This window comes from Papaver somniferum, chromosome 7, assembly GCF_003573695.1.
Source record: "Papaver somniferum cultivar HN1 chromosome 7, ASM357369v1, whole genome shotgun sequence".
In the NCBI taxonomy this organism is placed as follows: domain Eukaryota; kingdom Viridiplantae; phylum Streptophyta; class Magnoliopsida; order Ranunculales; family Papaveraceae; genus Papaver; species Papaver somniferum.
In genome coordinates, this window is record NC_039364.1 from 263266259 (window position 1) to 263278722 (window position 12464).

The 12464-nt window shown below is 37.0% G+C and overlaps 1 long non-coding RNA gene across 3 annotated transcripts; it reads left to right on the forward strand.

Annotated features, from left to right (window-relative positions):
* The first annotated feature begins 2483 nt into the window (after positions 1 to 2483).
* LOC113300299 lies at positions 2484 to 8096 on the forward strand. Of its 3 annotated transcripts, XR_003335698.1 has the most exons (6): positions 2484 to 2667; positions 2758 to 5418; positions 5515 to 5548; positions 6091 to 6280; positions 7062 to 7095; positions 7697 to 8096. It is a non-coding gene; the product is annotated as an uncharacterized LOC113300299 (long non-coding RNA). The 3 variants fall into 3 exon arrangements; XR_003335697.1 differs by having other exon boundaries at positions 2484 to 5418; XR_003335699.1 differs by having other exon boundaries at positions 2484 to 5418; positions 7067 to 7095.
* The last annotated feature ends 4368 nt before the right edge of the window (positions 8097 to 12464 follow it).

Sequence of the window (12464 nt, forward strand, 5' to 3'; positions counted from 1 at the left end):
CGATCCTTATAACTGGTGTGATCGATGGCAAGTATTTTGTTGATGGTGGATTTTTGACGAAAGTCATATTCGTAAAATCACATCGAAAAATCATGAATCTCTGATCAGTATCGGAATCATAAGAAATTTGTATCTTCATAATGTGAATCGCAGTTTAGCGATACCATGGCGCCAATAAAGTGCAATAGCGATATTAGGGTTTCTGAGGCAGAATTTCATGATTAAAGCTGAAAGACTCAACACATTTCATTTGAATTTAGAATTCATCTCTGATGTCTGAATTAACCCAGAACCACGTATGATGCTTATCACATCATATCTAAATGCTCCTAGACATATTGCATGGTAGTATAGAGCAACTAGTTAATCAAATCTTGCGAAGTATTTATCAGAATGAATTCCTAGAAATTATACACTAATGAAACCCTAAATATTCATCTACTCAGGATCCATGACTTTTCTCACTCATAACTTCATCGTTATAACTCGGAATTGAGTGATTCTTGGCTCGTTGAATTCGTAAGCTCATTCACTACAACATGAGAAACTTTCCACGGATAAAGTTTATTATTACAAAAGTCATAGCTTAGATAACCTCGGTTATGTATACATAAATGTACATTTACTGTCATAGGAATTGTTCCATAGAGAGAGCATTTGTTGCGATAAATTAAAAAGATAGAATTGAACAAGAATCCAAATGAAATCAATTAACACATACCTTTGTTCATGAAGTCCTCGCTGATGTCTTCTTGTAGTCTTCAATCTCCCTCCTTCAAGAATAACTTCGTTTCTACTTCTTAGACCTAATCTAGTCCGAAACTAACTTTAGTATACTGAATCAAGAATGCGTTTTGGAGACTAAATTTGACAACTATCTTGATATACCAACGCCAGTAGGTTCAACCAAGCAATGCTCTAACACAGTCCAGTTCTAATGTCCGGTCACGATAGCTGAACGTTTCCTGAGCCAGGTTTAGTGAAGGGCCATGATGGATGTATTTCTGGCTTTGACCGATAGGCCACTCTAATGTCCATCCGTGATGGTTGTACATTACCAAGGATACGCAGGTATAAAAATGAGACTTATGCATCATTTATATTCTTTCGACTAAGCTATAAAGCTTACTTGGTGCATGGTCCGCATATGCACCTTCAACCAACTACCCCTCCCTATATATGTTTAAAAGACATTTTTACAACTTAGATTAGGGGAGCAAAATGACTTCACCAAGTCCCAAGGCCGTTATGGTTGTACATTCAGTTATGGCTCACATGCCAGTTCCAATATCCGGCCATGATGGCCTAGCATTTCCTGAACCAGGTCCAGTGAAGGACCGTGATGGCTGTATTTCTGTCTTTGGACCATAGGCCACTCCAATGCCCATCCATGATGGCTGCACATTGGCAAGGTCAGCCTTCTCTGGCCTGATGCAATATAGTGATGCGACATTGGCCCTAGGCCAATGACATGGTAGTGTGCTATGATAGCACTAACTTTTCTCAAGACCATCTACCCAACTGACCTAATGCATCCTTTGATGCGAGATTGGCCTTTGGACAATATAGCTTAAAACTTACACTCTCTTGGTGCCATATTGACCTTGACCAATATGCCCACGCAATATGCCATTTTTGGCAGCGTATTGGCCTAAGTCATTGTTCCTTTTACTATGCAGCAGTAGCTTTGGATGAAGCTTCATCTTAGGCCATGGCGCATCTTTGAGCATGCGCCATGCTAAAAACACGGGGTGTTACACACTTTTCATTTTATCCTAAAAAGGCCAAATTGAAAATATATCTTTTTAAAATACGGAGGTAGTATGCTATCGGCAGCGGGAAAGTGTTTGTGTTGCTTTAATCATCAAATGACCTACTTAGGAACATGAACTGCAAACCCTAGATTATTTACATTATTTTTGTAATAAATTGATTCCTATGAACTACAAGTGTGAGAAAACCCAAAAATCAATGCAAAAGATTTGATTTCGACTTCTTTTAATTTTCAATTTTGATCGAATGATAGACAAAGTATAACTGGATAGAAAAGTATCATCGAGAAAGAAAACGAATAGAGAAAATTCGTGGTAAAGAGGAGAAGAAAAATAATCTAAAGTAGTGTATAAGTATCTGATTGAAATACGGGTATCTGACAACCCAGATTTATTGAAAGTATATATTTTATCATTCAACGGATGCGACCAGCAAGCTGTCAAACCTCGTCTAATAATAGCCTGTCAATGCAACCCTCCTATTGAGGATAATTGGGGATAAGAATCAGTGTGATGGGAAATAGGTAAAACCTTTGAAATTTGTCATATTGTAAATAAAAGTAAAGTATCTCTCTTTTACGGATATGAAAATTTAAAGTAAAAAGTAACTTTTTTTTTCTTCCATCAACAGGAGTAATATTTCACTTACAAAGTGAAAAATGCACACATTAGTCTTCTTCTGTCTTTTTTTTTTTTTCGTTCCTTCAATTAACCAGCAACTAACACTAACGCACCATCGATGCTTGATTTCTTGATCGTTATGACAATTACCCGATCTATGACAAACAACAATCAAATTTCTCAGAATGCTTGGAATCACAACAGTTTTCTCCGCTGCTGCAAAGAAATTTGGGGATTCTTTTTTGGTATGGTGATGATTTCACATTCGAGAAAGGTAATTTTAGGCTGAATTTACAAATTCCTCCACATTCATGCTAAGTTTCTCTTCAAATATCCTGATTTTCCTGGTTTCTTGGTTTCTTAGGGTTTTCATGTTTTCAATCATTTGGTTCTATCCAATACCCCAAAACCCTGATTCAAGTTGTATTATTACTGTTACTACGTATTCTTGGTTCCATCTCTGAAAATCCAAAGAATTGATCGAATATTGAGTTCAGAAGAGACACAGAAGTTCAAGCTGCGAGTTCAGAGAAATTCTATTTCTTGCTTCCTGCTGTTTTCACTGTTGAGGATCATGAAAGTTTATTGAAGGAGAAACTAGAATTCTTGCTGCTTCCATAGAAGATGTTTCTAAGGGTACTAAACATTTCAAGAAAGAGGCCTTCGGTAGATTTCAGTTAGAACTTAATCAATTTGGTCTATTAAGTTATACAAATGCCAATATCAAACAACTTGTGGATGTCAGAGAAGATGAATGTTTTCGTATTTGGGTCAGAAGACTAAGATGACAGCTGCAAATCAAGCGATGTTGTAGATGCCAAGATGGAGAAGAGCACTGTGTAAAGTTGTACTTGTTAGTGGATCCACTCGAATTTCTAAGGTTCAACAGTTTGTTGCAAGATGTCACGACTATTTTGTTCCCAAGAAACACCACCTTCCCCACTAAGATTGAGCCTACATACTCTGACAACAAGCCTGGTGTTGATGCAAGTATCTGAGGGTGAGAGAACCAGGACCAGAGAAAACAGCTTGTTGGTAAATTTGAACTGTCAGCTCAGCTATTTTTCTCCGGTGTCATGTGGTGTCTCCTAACTTGCTGTGACATTGATGCCAATGGTATCATTCCTGTTACTACATATTCTTGGTTCCATCTCTGAATTCCCATCCCAAGAATTTGATCGAATATTGAGTTCAGAGGACACAAAAGTTCAAGCTGTGAGTACAGAGAAACTCTATTTCTTGCTTCCTGCTGTTTTCACAGTTGAAGATTATGAAAGTTTATTGAAGGAGAAACTAGAGTTCTTGTTGCTTCCATCTCTGTGGAAGATATTTTTGAGGGTACTAAAGATTTCAAGAAAGAGGTCTTTGATAAATTTCAGTTAGAACTTAATCGATTTGTTCTATTGATTTGCAATGCTAACATCGAACAACAGTGTGGATGTCAAAGAGATGAATATTTTTGGTATTTAGGTCAGAAGACTAAATGGTAGCTGCAAATCAAGCCAAAATCGATGTTGTAGATGCCAAGATGGAGAAGAGCACTGCCTACAGTTGTCCTTGTTGGTGGATCCACTAAAATTTCTAAGGTTCAACAGTATGTTGCAAGATGTCATGAATATATTATCCCAAGAAACACCACCATCCCCACTAAGAATTGTAGCAGGTTTTTTCACCATACTCTGATAACAAACCTGGTGTTTTGATCCAAGTATCCGAGGGTGAGAGAACCAGGACCAGAGATAACAGCTTGTTGGTAAATTTGAACTGTCAGCTATTTCTCCAGCATCATGTGGTGTCTCCTAACTTGCTGTGACATTGATGCCAATGGTACCTTTAGGTACCTCATTCGATACTCCTGTTTTTGACACCCTTCTCTTCATGTTACCAAATTTCTTAACCACTCTATATCCTTTCAATACTTTAAAACATTTCAATCCTTCTGAATACCTTAAAACATTTGTAACTCAATATCTACTTTTCAATACCTTAAAACATTTCAATCCTTCTGAATACCTTAAAAATTTTCAAACATTTCTTAAGATTTTTTTCATAACCAGCTCCTAAAAACTTCTAAACCTGGTTACTAAACATGCTGCACCTAACTGGTCCTAAATCTTTATTAATAACCTGTTTCTGAAATCTTTTCATAGCTGGATCCTAAACCATTTTCAACAGCCAGTTGATAACTTTCTTGCCCAATTTCAGTATGGTTCCTAGAAACTTTTTCAACAAGCAGTTCATACCCCTCTTAAAACTTTGCCTACTCCCTCGCACACTGCCTCCTAACACCCTCTGCAAACCATTTGTTAACCATCTTCAAACTGGTCACTGAAATAGTGAAATCTTTCAGTTCCTAACCATTTTTTTTGGATAACTACAATCAGCTCCACAAGCTATTTTTTTGTTCTTTTGTTGCTCTTGCTAAGGTGGTGGCAATTCTTCCAAGAATGCTGGTTCTTGTTTTTGAGGGCTGCTTACAAGACTGCTTCAGGCTCCTCTTTCTTAGTCAATTTGTGTTTCCAAACTAACTTGGTGCCATGTTCAGTTTGAGGGGGTGCTTTTGCTTTTGTGTTTTTCTTTTTCAGTTCAAACTGAATTTGTATTATTTTTCAGCTTGTTATTTTTCTTTTGGGTGCTTTGGTTTTTCAAACTTACCTTTTGTCTGGTAAAGTTTGAGGGGGAATGTATTGGCTTAGTCCAGTAGTCTGTTATGTCCTGATAGGTGTCCTATAATAACAGTTCTCATGTGTAATAGACGTACCTGATAATTGCTTCTGTAATAACAGTTCTTGTAACATTTCTAAGATTTCTGTAGCTTTATCAGAGATGCATCAAGAAGTGAAGTGATTTGGATAAGTCCAGATGTAGTAGCTTCTTCAGACATTGAGAAGTTTTGTGGTGGATTAAAACCTTGGATTTCTGTTGCTTTGTCTTCTAAGAGAGAAGGCAAATGACTAAATAAGGATTCTAACTGGTCTACTTACCTTGAAATTCTTCAAGAGAGATCTGATTCGACCATATATTGGTGAGTATTATTTTGTTATCCAATTCCTTGCAATGTTTTGCTTTTTAAGTGCCTTTAGAGTTTGATTGTTAATAAAATTAAGTTTGATGTCTCCAGTACAGGTCGGAAGAGGAGCTTTTTGAACTTCAAGGTCAGTACATTTCTGTGATTATATGTTTACTGGCTTCCATGGTTTGCCTAAGTTATAAACGAGGTCATAAATTAGCTTTTTAAGCTATTTTTGTCACACCCCATTTACCTGTTCTGCTTAGGGACAATTTCTCCAACCATCCATTACAAAAGAATGGGGAACATTTTTTTCCATGTACCTCATTTACTAAGCTTTATAATCGTAACCACTGTCATGGTCAGTGCTGACGTTTACCCCAAGCAACAATGCAGTGAATTGGAAGCAATTGGAGTTAATTGTAGGACACTGTACTGACATTATACTTCTTGCTCAGGGGACACTTTTAATCATTACAAAAGGGCTCCTAAAATTGGCCGCCTATACCATATATCAAACTTAATAAAATCTAATAGTTAGGTATAATTTGGTGTACTCATAGATTGTAAAGCAGCAATGCTCTTGGTCTAATCTAGTCATTTTATGTCAAATTTTATGTTCTAATCTGAAAGTGTAGTCTAAGGTCCTGGTTTATGTAACGGATATTGGGTTCGATTTTCTTGCAGGCACAACCTTGGGCGTGAAAGAATATGAGCACAGGCAATTCGTCAAGGTCGGACAAGAATTTATACTTCACAACAAGCATCCCCTTCAATTACAGCAGATGACTTCTTTTGGGCATTTGGTATAATCAGATCAAGAGCATTTTCCCGCCTTCTTGGTCAAGATTTTGTTTCAGTTCCTCTAGCCGACTTGGTAAGATCTTTATCATTCTTTAAAAAATTTAATAGAAGTAGAAATGAAATTTCTACTTTTTCACTGCCTTTCCCATCACATAAATGGGTTTGTGCTGTAGTCTCTGTAATTGAAGAGTTAAGACATCTCAATATACCTTAATATCCTGGTTACTTTCTCACTGCCTTTGCCATCACATACATGAAATTTTATTGTATCAAGATATAACACTCTTTTTCTTAAAAATCATATCCAAACAAGCTCAAAATGGTTCATGTATTTCAACATTTTGAATGACAATCATTTTTTTTTACAATATCAACCACATTTCTAGCATCACTACAGGGAATGTTGCTTGGGAGATTTAATATACTAATAATAATAGTTATTATCTTCACTTAACTTCAACTTTCACTGTAAAATCCATCTCATTAGCATCTGTCCATAGCTTCTGGGAATGGCTCTGCAGTGAAGGACTTGGTTTAATTTTCCCAGAGAGATATATCATGAATTGAAGTAATTTTAGAAATACCCCAAAAGTTTTGGATTAAATCAGATTTAGTAGCTTCTTCATAAGTTGGGAAATTATGTGGTGGATCAAAACCCTGGGTTTCTGTTGCTTTTTTCTTTTAAAAGAGGATGATGCAAGTGGTCTATTTACTTTGAAATTCTTGCAGAGAGAGCTGATTCTACCATAATGAGTTTGTGGGTTATTATTCTGTTATCCAATTTCTTGCACATTTTTCTGTTTTAAGTGTCTTACGAGTTCTATTGTTAATAACTTAAAGTTTGATGTCTCCAGTGCAGGCCAGAAGAGGAGCTTCCTGAACTTCAAGGTCAGTACAGTTCTTTAAACATTAGTTGACAACATTAGCATATTAACTATCTTACTGGCTTCCACTGTTTGCCTAAGTTATAAATGATGTCTTAAATAAGCTATTTAAGATGTATGGGCTATTTGCGGACACCTCATTTAACCTGTTTTGCTTAGGAACAGTTTCTTCAGCCAGCTATTACAATAGATTGCGGCTCATCTGTTTCATGTGATATAATGAGCTACCTTAATCACTATGCCTTGTACTAGTAACTGCTGCCACGGTGGCTGCCAACTTCAGTTTTGACCTTACTCCAAGAGACAATGCAGTGAATTGGAAGACAATATTGTGAAATAGGAGTGAAACTGGAAGACATTGTACTGAACATATACTTCTTGCTTAGGACACTTTGTCATTACAAGGGTCTGTGGACGCTTTTGCCTTCAACCAAACCTAATAATATCTAGTTAGTTGAAAATAATTTGGTGTACTCATAGATTGTAAAGTAGCCATTGCCTTGGTCTATTTAAAGTTACTTTCTGTCAAACTTTACGTTCTAATCTGAAAGTGTAGTGGAAGGTCCTAGTTTATGTAACCAAGATTGGGTTCAATTTTCTTTCAGGAACTCAACTATTGAGCACAACCTTGGGTGTGAAAGAATATGTGCTCAGAGATTTGTCAAGGTCGAAACAGATGTCATACTTCCCAACAAGCACGTTTTTCCTTCAGTTACATCAGACGACTTCTTTTGGGCATCTGGTATATACTCAATCGAGCATTTTCATGCTTTCGTGGTCTAGATCTTGTTTTAGTTCCTCTAGCAGACTTGGTAAGATCTTATCACTCTGTAAATGTTTTTAATGTAAGTAGAATGTGCTGTAGTCTCTGTGGGTTAATCGAAGAGTTATGACATCTCTGTGGGTTAATCGAAGAGCTATCTCATAAATGAAATTTTAGTGTATCAAGATATAAGACTTTTCTTAAATCAAATCTAAACAAGCTTAAGATGGTTCACTCGGCAATTCGAATGACAATCAATTTATTTGTTTCACAAGATCAACCACAGTTCTAGCACAAGTACAAAGAATGTTGCTTGGGGGATTAAACGCTACGTATGCTCTCTAAAAATGCTTTTTTCCCTTGAGGACTCGTGTTTTTGTAAAGTCCGGGGAGCCTATCTTGGAGAGTTTAAACACCACTTGATCTCTCGAAAGGGTTCAAAACACCCCATTCTACTGCACATCCGGCTATCCATAAGCTCCAGAGTCTACAAGCAGAAAGCACAAACACAACCACAAGTCTATCGAAGTCAGTATGCACATGTAAGAGGAATACCAGTCATCCCAGCAAGAAAGGACCGAGTCAGCTTATGGCACGGGCGTCCAGTTGCTCACCCGGACCAGCTGGCTCTCAAGCGTATTTGTTACCCACCAACTGCAAGACAACCTGCCACCAAAACCAAGTTCACTACAATTTTGAATTTTTATTGACCAACTTTGAATTTTTATTGTCTGGATTCACTGGAAGCTCCTACCAAACTGGATCAAGATCCACACAGAAAAAAGACATCCAGGCCTTGCCTGAGCACGCATCATCAACTCATACAACAACTGCGGGGAACCACAACTTAGTACTCAGAAAAACACAATGCAGGAAATCAAGTACCTAAAGCAACGAACACCGACACTAAATTCCCGAGGCAAGCCAAGCAGGACGAACTAGCAAATCAACCGGTTAAACATCGACGGGAGCGACAACAACAGTATTTTCTGATTTTTATTTGAATTAACTAAATACTTTTTTTTTTAAACTTTTTAATAAAAAAGTTTAAAAAGGGTGTTGGTATCCAGTTTGTTGCTAGGTTGCCAACAAAAAGTTTTGTCTAATTTTTGAACCATAAGCATACCAAAATCTTTCAAGGCATACTGAATGAAGACAAAAAAGGTTGTTGAATAGCAAAATCAGATAACCCCTTAACCCAAAATTTTTTTAATGGCAAATCTTCCCTTTACGTATTAGTGTTAATAATCTTGATTAGTGATTAAATATTTTGTTTAGAGATTAAGATAATTTTCAGAATTATAAGAGTTGTTTAGATGAAAAATATGAGGAAAAAAAAATCAAAGTTTTGGTTTGGTTAAGAAGGAGAGAAAGAGAAGGAGAAAGTGAGAAAATTATAATTCTTGATTCAATGGAGGATGAGGAGGGTCATATATCATCTAAAAAACCTAGGAAAATACACATCAACTACACCAATGATTCCCAAATGGCTGATTTCTTAGATTATGAATCATGGTTCGGCGAAACAGGTTGAGGTTCAGCTCACATCTATGAGCCGAATCTACCAATTGATGAACGGTTCAGCTTACTGAATCTGTTTACTGCATGCGCCGAACCTATAATTTCCAATTCCCACCCTTTTGCTAGACACTAGTTCGGCTTATATGAAAGTTTCATAGTAAGCCGAACAACATCCTGAATAGCCCGGAATAAAATCATTACTAATTCGGCTTACATACCCAAATTCGTATCTGCCGAACATAATTTTTTAATTTCTGGGTTGATATATTGTTACTGGTTCGGCACATATGGAGAATATCGTATCAGCCGAAACCTCTTATGTTCAAGGTTCGGCACATAATATGATTATCGTCTGAGCCGAACATGAATTTGTTAATTTTTGAGTTAAAATATTGTTCGCGGTTCGGCACATATTGAGGATATCGTATAAGCCGAAACCTGAAAATGTTCATAGTTCGGCACATAATGTGATTATCGAATGCGCCGAACCTGAAGGACAAATGATTCGGCGTGTAACTAACATTAGAGGATAAGCCAAACTCTGTAAATTCGGCACATAAATGTTAAGCTATTCATTAAAATATGAAATTGACGGTGTCCATAACCCAATCCCAGCACCATTAAAAACAAAGTTCAGCACCTTAAAGCAAAGGTGTTTGCAACACCATAAAAGTGTACTTAAAACTTAAGAAAAAGTGTACCATAAAAGTGTACATAAAAGGGCATTTAACCACGACCCCTCTTCTTAGTTCCACGACCACCTCTTCTTCCACCTTGGTCTTCATCTTCCGACGCATCATTACCGGGTTGGACGGTAGCACCAACTTGGCTTGTACCTTCACCAACTTGTCGAGACCTCTTAGTGGTAGGCCTTTGTTCGGGTTCCTCGGGTCCTTGTCTTTTGTTGATGATTGCATCCCACTTGTCGATGAGGTATTTTTGTTCTTCCACGGTCATTGTTGTTTTGCAACCAAGTTTGGCCTTCTAAAATTCCTCCTCTAGCTCCCGCTCCCAATTTTTTCTTACCTCCTCCTCTAGGATCGGGAGTTTTAGAAGTAGAAGGTGTTACCTCCATCTTCTTCCTCTTTGTAGCTGCATTGGTCCTGACACAAGTATGAAAGTTATAAGACTAATTCGAACAACAAATAGATTTGGAAAGCCAAAAACTTGTAAGAAAATAAGAAGGCTCGGCTTACCCGAAATAACACATATGAGCCGAATCATGTCTTGAAATTTTTATTAGCTTACACAGAGAGTGGATCGGCTCATACCAAAAAACAATTATAAGCCGATCCCATATATTCGGCTCATAACCGATACCGTCGAATAAGCCGAATCTATGATTATGAACTCAAACATGTATTCGGCGCAACATGATATAATATAAATAAGCCGATCCTACACACTTGTAAAGTTTATGAAATTTTAACAATAATATTCGGCGCAACACTAATACTATCGAATAAGCCGAATCTAGACTTATGAATCGAAACCTTTATTCGGCGCAAAACTAATACAACCATACAAGCCGATCCTAAGCACATGCAAAAATTCTGAAATTCAAACAACAATTATTCGGCACAAAACTAATACTACCATACAAGCCGATCCTACGCACATGCAAAATTATTAGCCGATCCTATATATTCGGCTCACAACCCATACCGTCAAATAAGCCGAATCTATGATTATGAACTCAAACATGTATTCGGCGCAACATGATATCATATAAATAAGCCGATCCTACACACTAGTAAAATTTATGAAATTTTAACAATGATATTCGGCGCAACCCTAATACTGTCGAATAAGCCGAATCTAGACTTATGAATTCAAACATTTATTCGGCACAAAACTAGTACTACAATATGAGCCGATCCTATACACGCAAAAATTCTGAAATTCAAACTACAATTATTCGGCACAAAACTAATACTACCATACAAGCCGATCCTACGCACATGCAAAATTTCTGAAATTCACAAAACATATTCGGCACAAAACTAACACCATCGAATAAGACGATCCTAAATATAAGTCTCTGTGTCACCACGTTCGGCTCAAAACGGATTTCAGATATACGCCGAGCCGTTCATATGCACTTTCAGGGTTCAGTTTCAAGAACAGCTCGGCGCACATATAAGATTTGTTTTGCGCCGAACCCTACCCTGTAACCGCCGCAGAAACATGATTTTGACGAATTAAATCAATCAAACCAATCAAAAACATCAAATACGAGATGGGTTTGTAAAACTAACCTTCTAATTCTCATTTGTGGAGTTGGTTCTTCTTCAATCTCTTCTTCCGGTTGATTTTGAGTTTCTTCTTCACTCTCTAAATCTTCTTCTTCTTCAATGGGTTGTTCAATCGCTCGATTAGAACGAGATACTGGCTTACGGCGAACCATTATATAGATGAGTTTAATCGTCGACTAAATTTTCACGAATCGACGATTAAATTTCTGCGATGATACGATGAAAAAAAAGGAAGAAGAAGGGTTCGGCTGTTGTGGAGGAGGAAGAAGAAGGGGTTAGGGATATGAAACTGATTTTGGTTTATTGATTATAGGTTTTTGTATTAGGGATAGGGATAGATTAGTAGTAATTTAGAGAATTTAAGGGCATATAGGTAATTGAACCACCCCATAGGGTACCCCTTATAAGGTCACCCAAGTTAGGACTAGTCCTTTGTATGCCTTGAAAGTTTTAGGCATGCCCAGAATTAGTGTTCTAATTTTTTATGCATCAATGTTCTAAGGAGAGGTGGTGTCTATGATGGATAAAGAACGGCTGAGATCAATTCTAAACTGGATGGCTAAGATCATGTCATGGACCATTGTAATTTCACAAAATTGGTTAAAAAGACCAAAATCAACAATTCCTGGGTGAAATGGACAGTTAGATTTGATACTGTTTAAATGGACAAAATGTAAAAATAGGCAGGATGTAACCAGTTTCATCGTGCCAATTTTCAAATATTTTTTCTTATTTTTAATTTACACAGGATGTATCCAGTTTCATCCTTGCTATTTTTAACTATTTTTTTTTGGCCATTTCACTCAAACTACTTTTTACTCGTCCATTTAAACC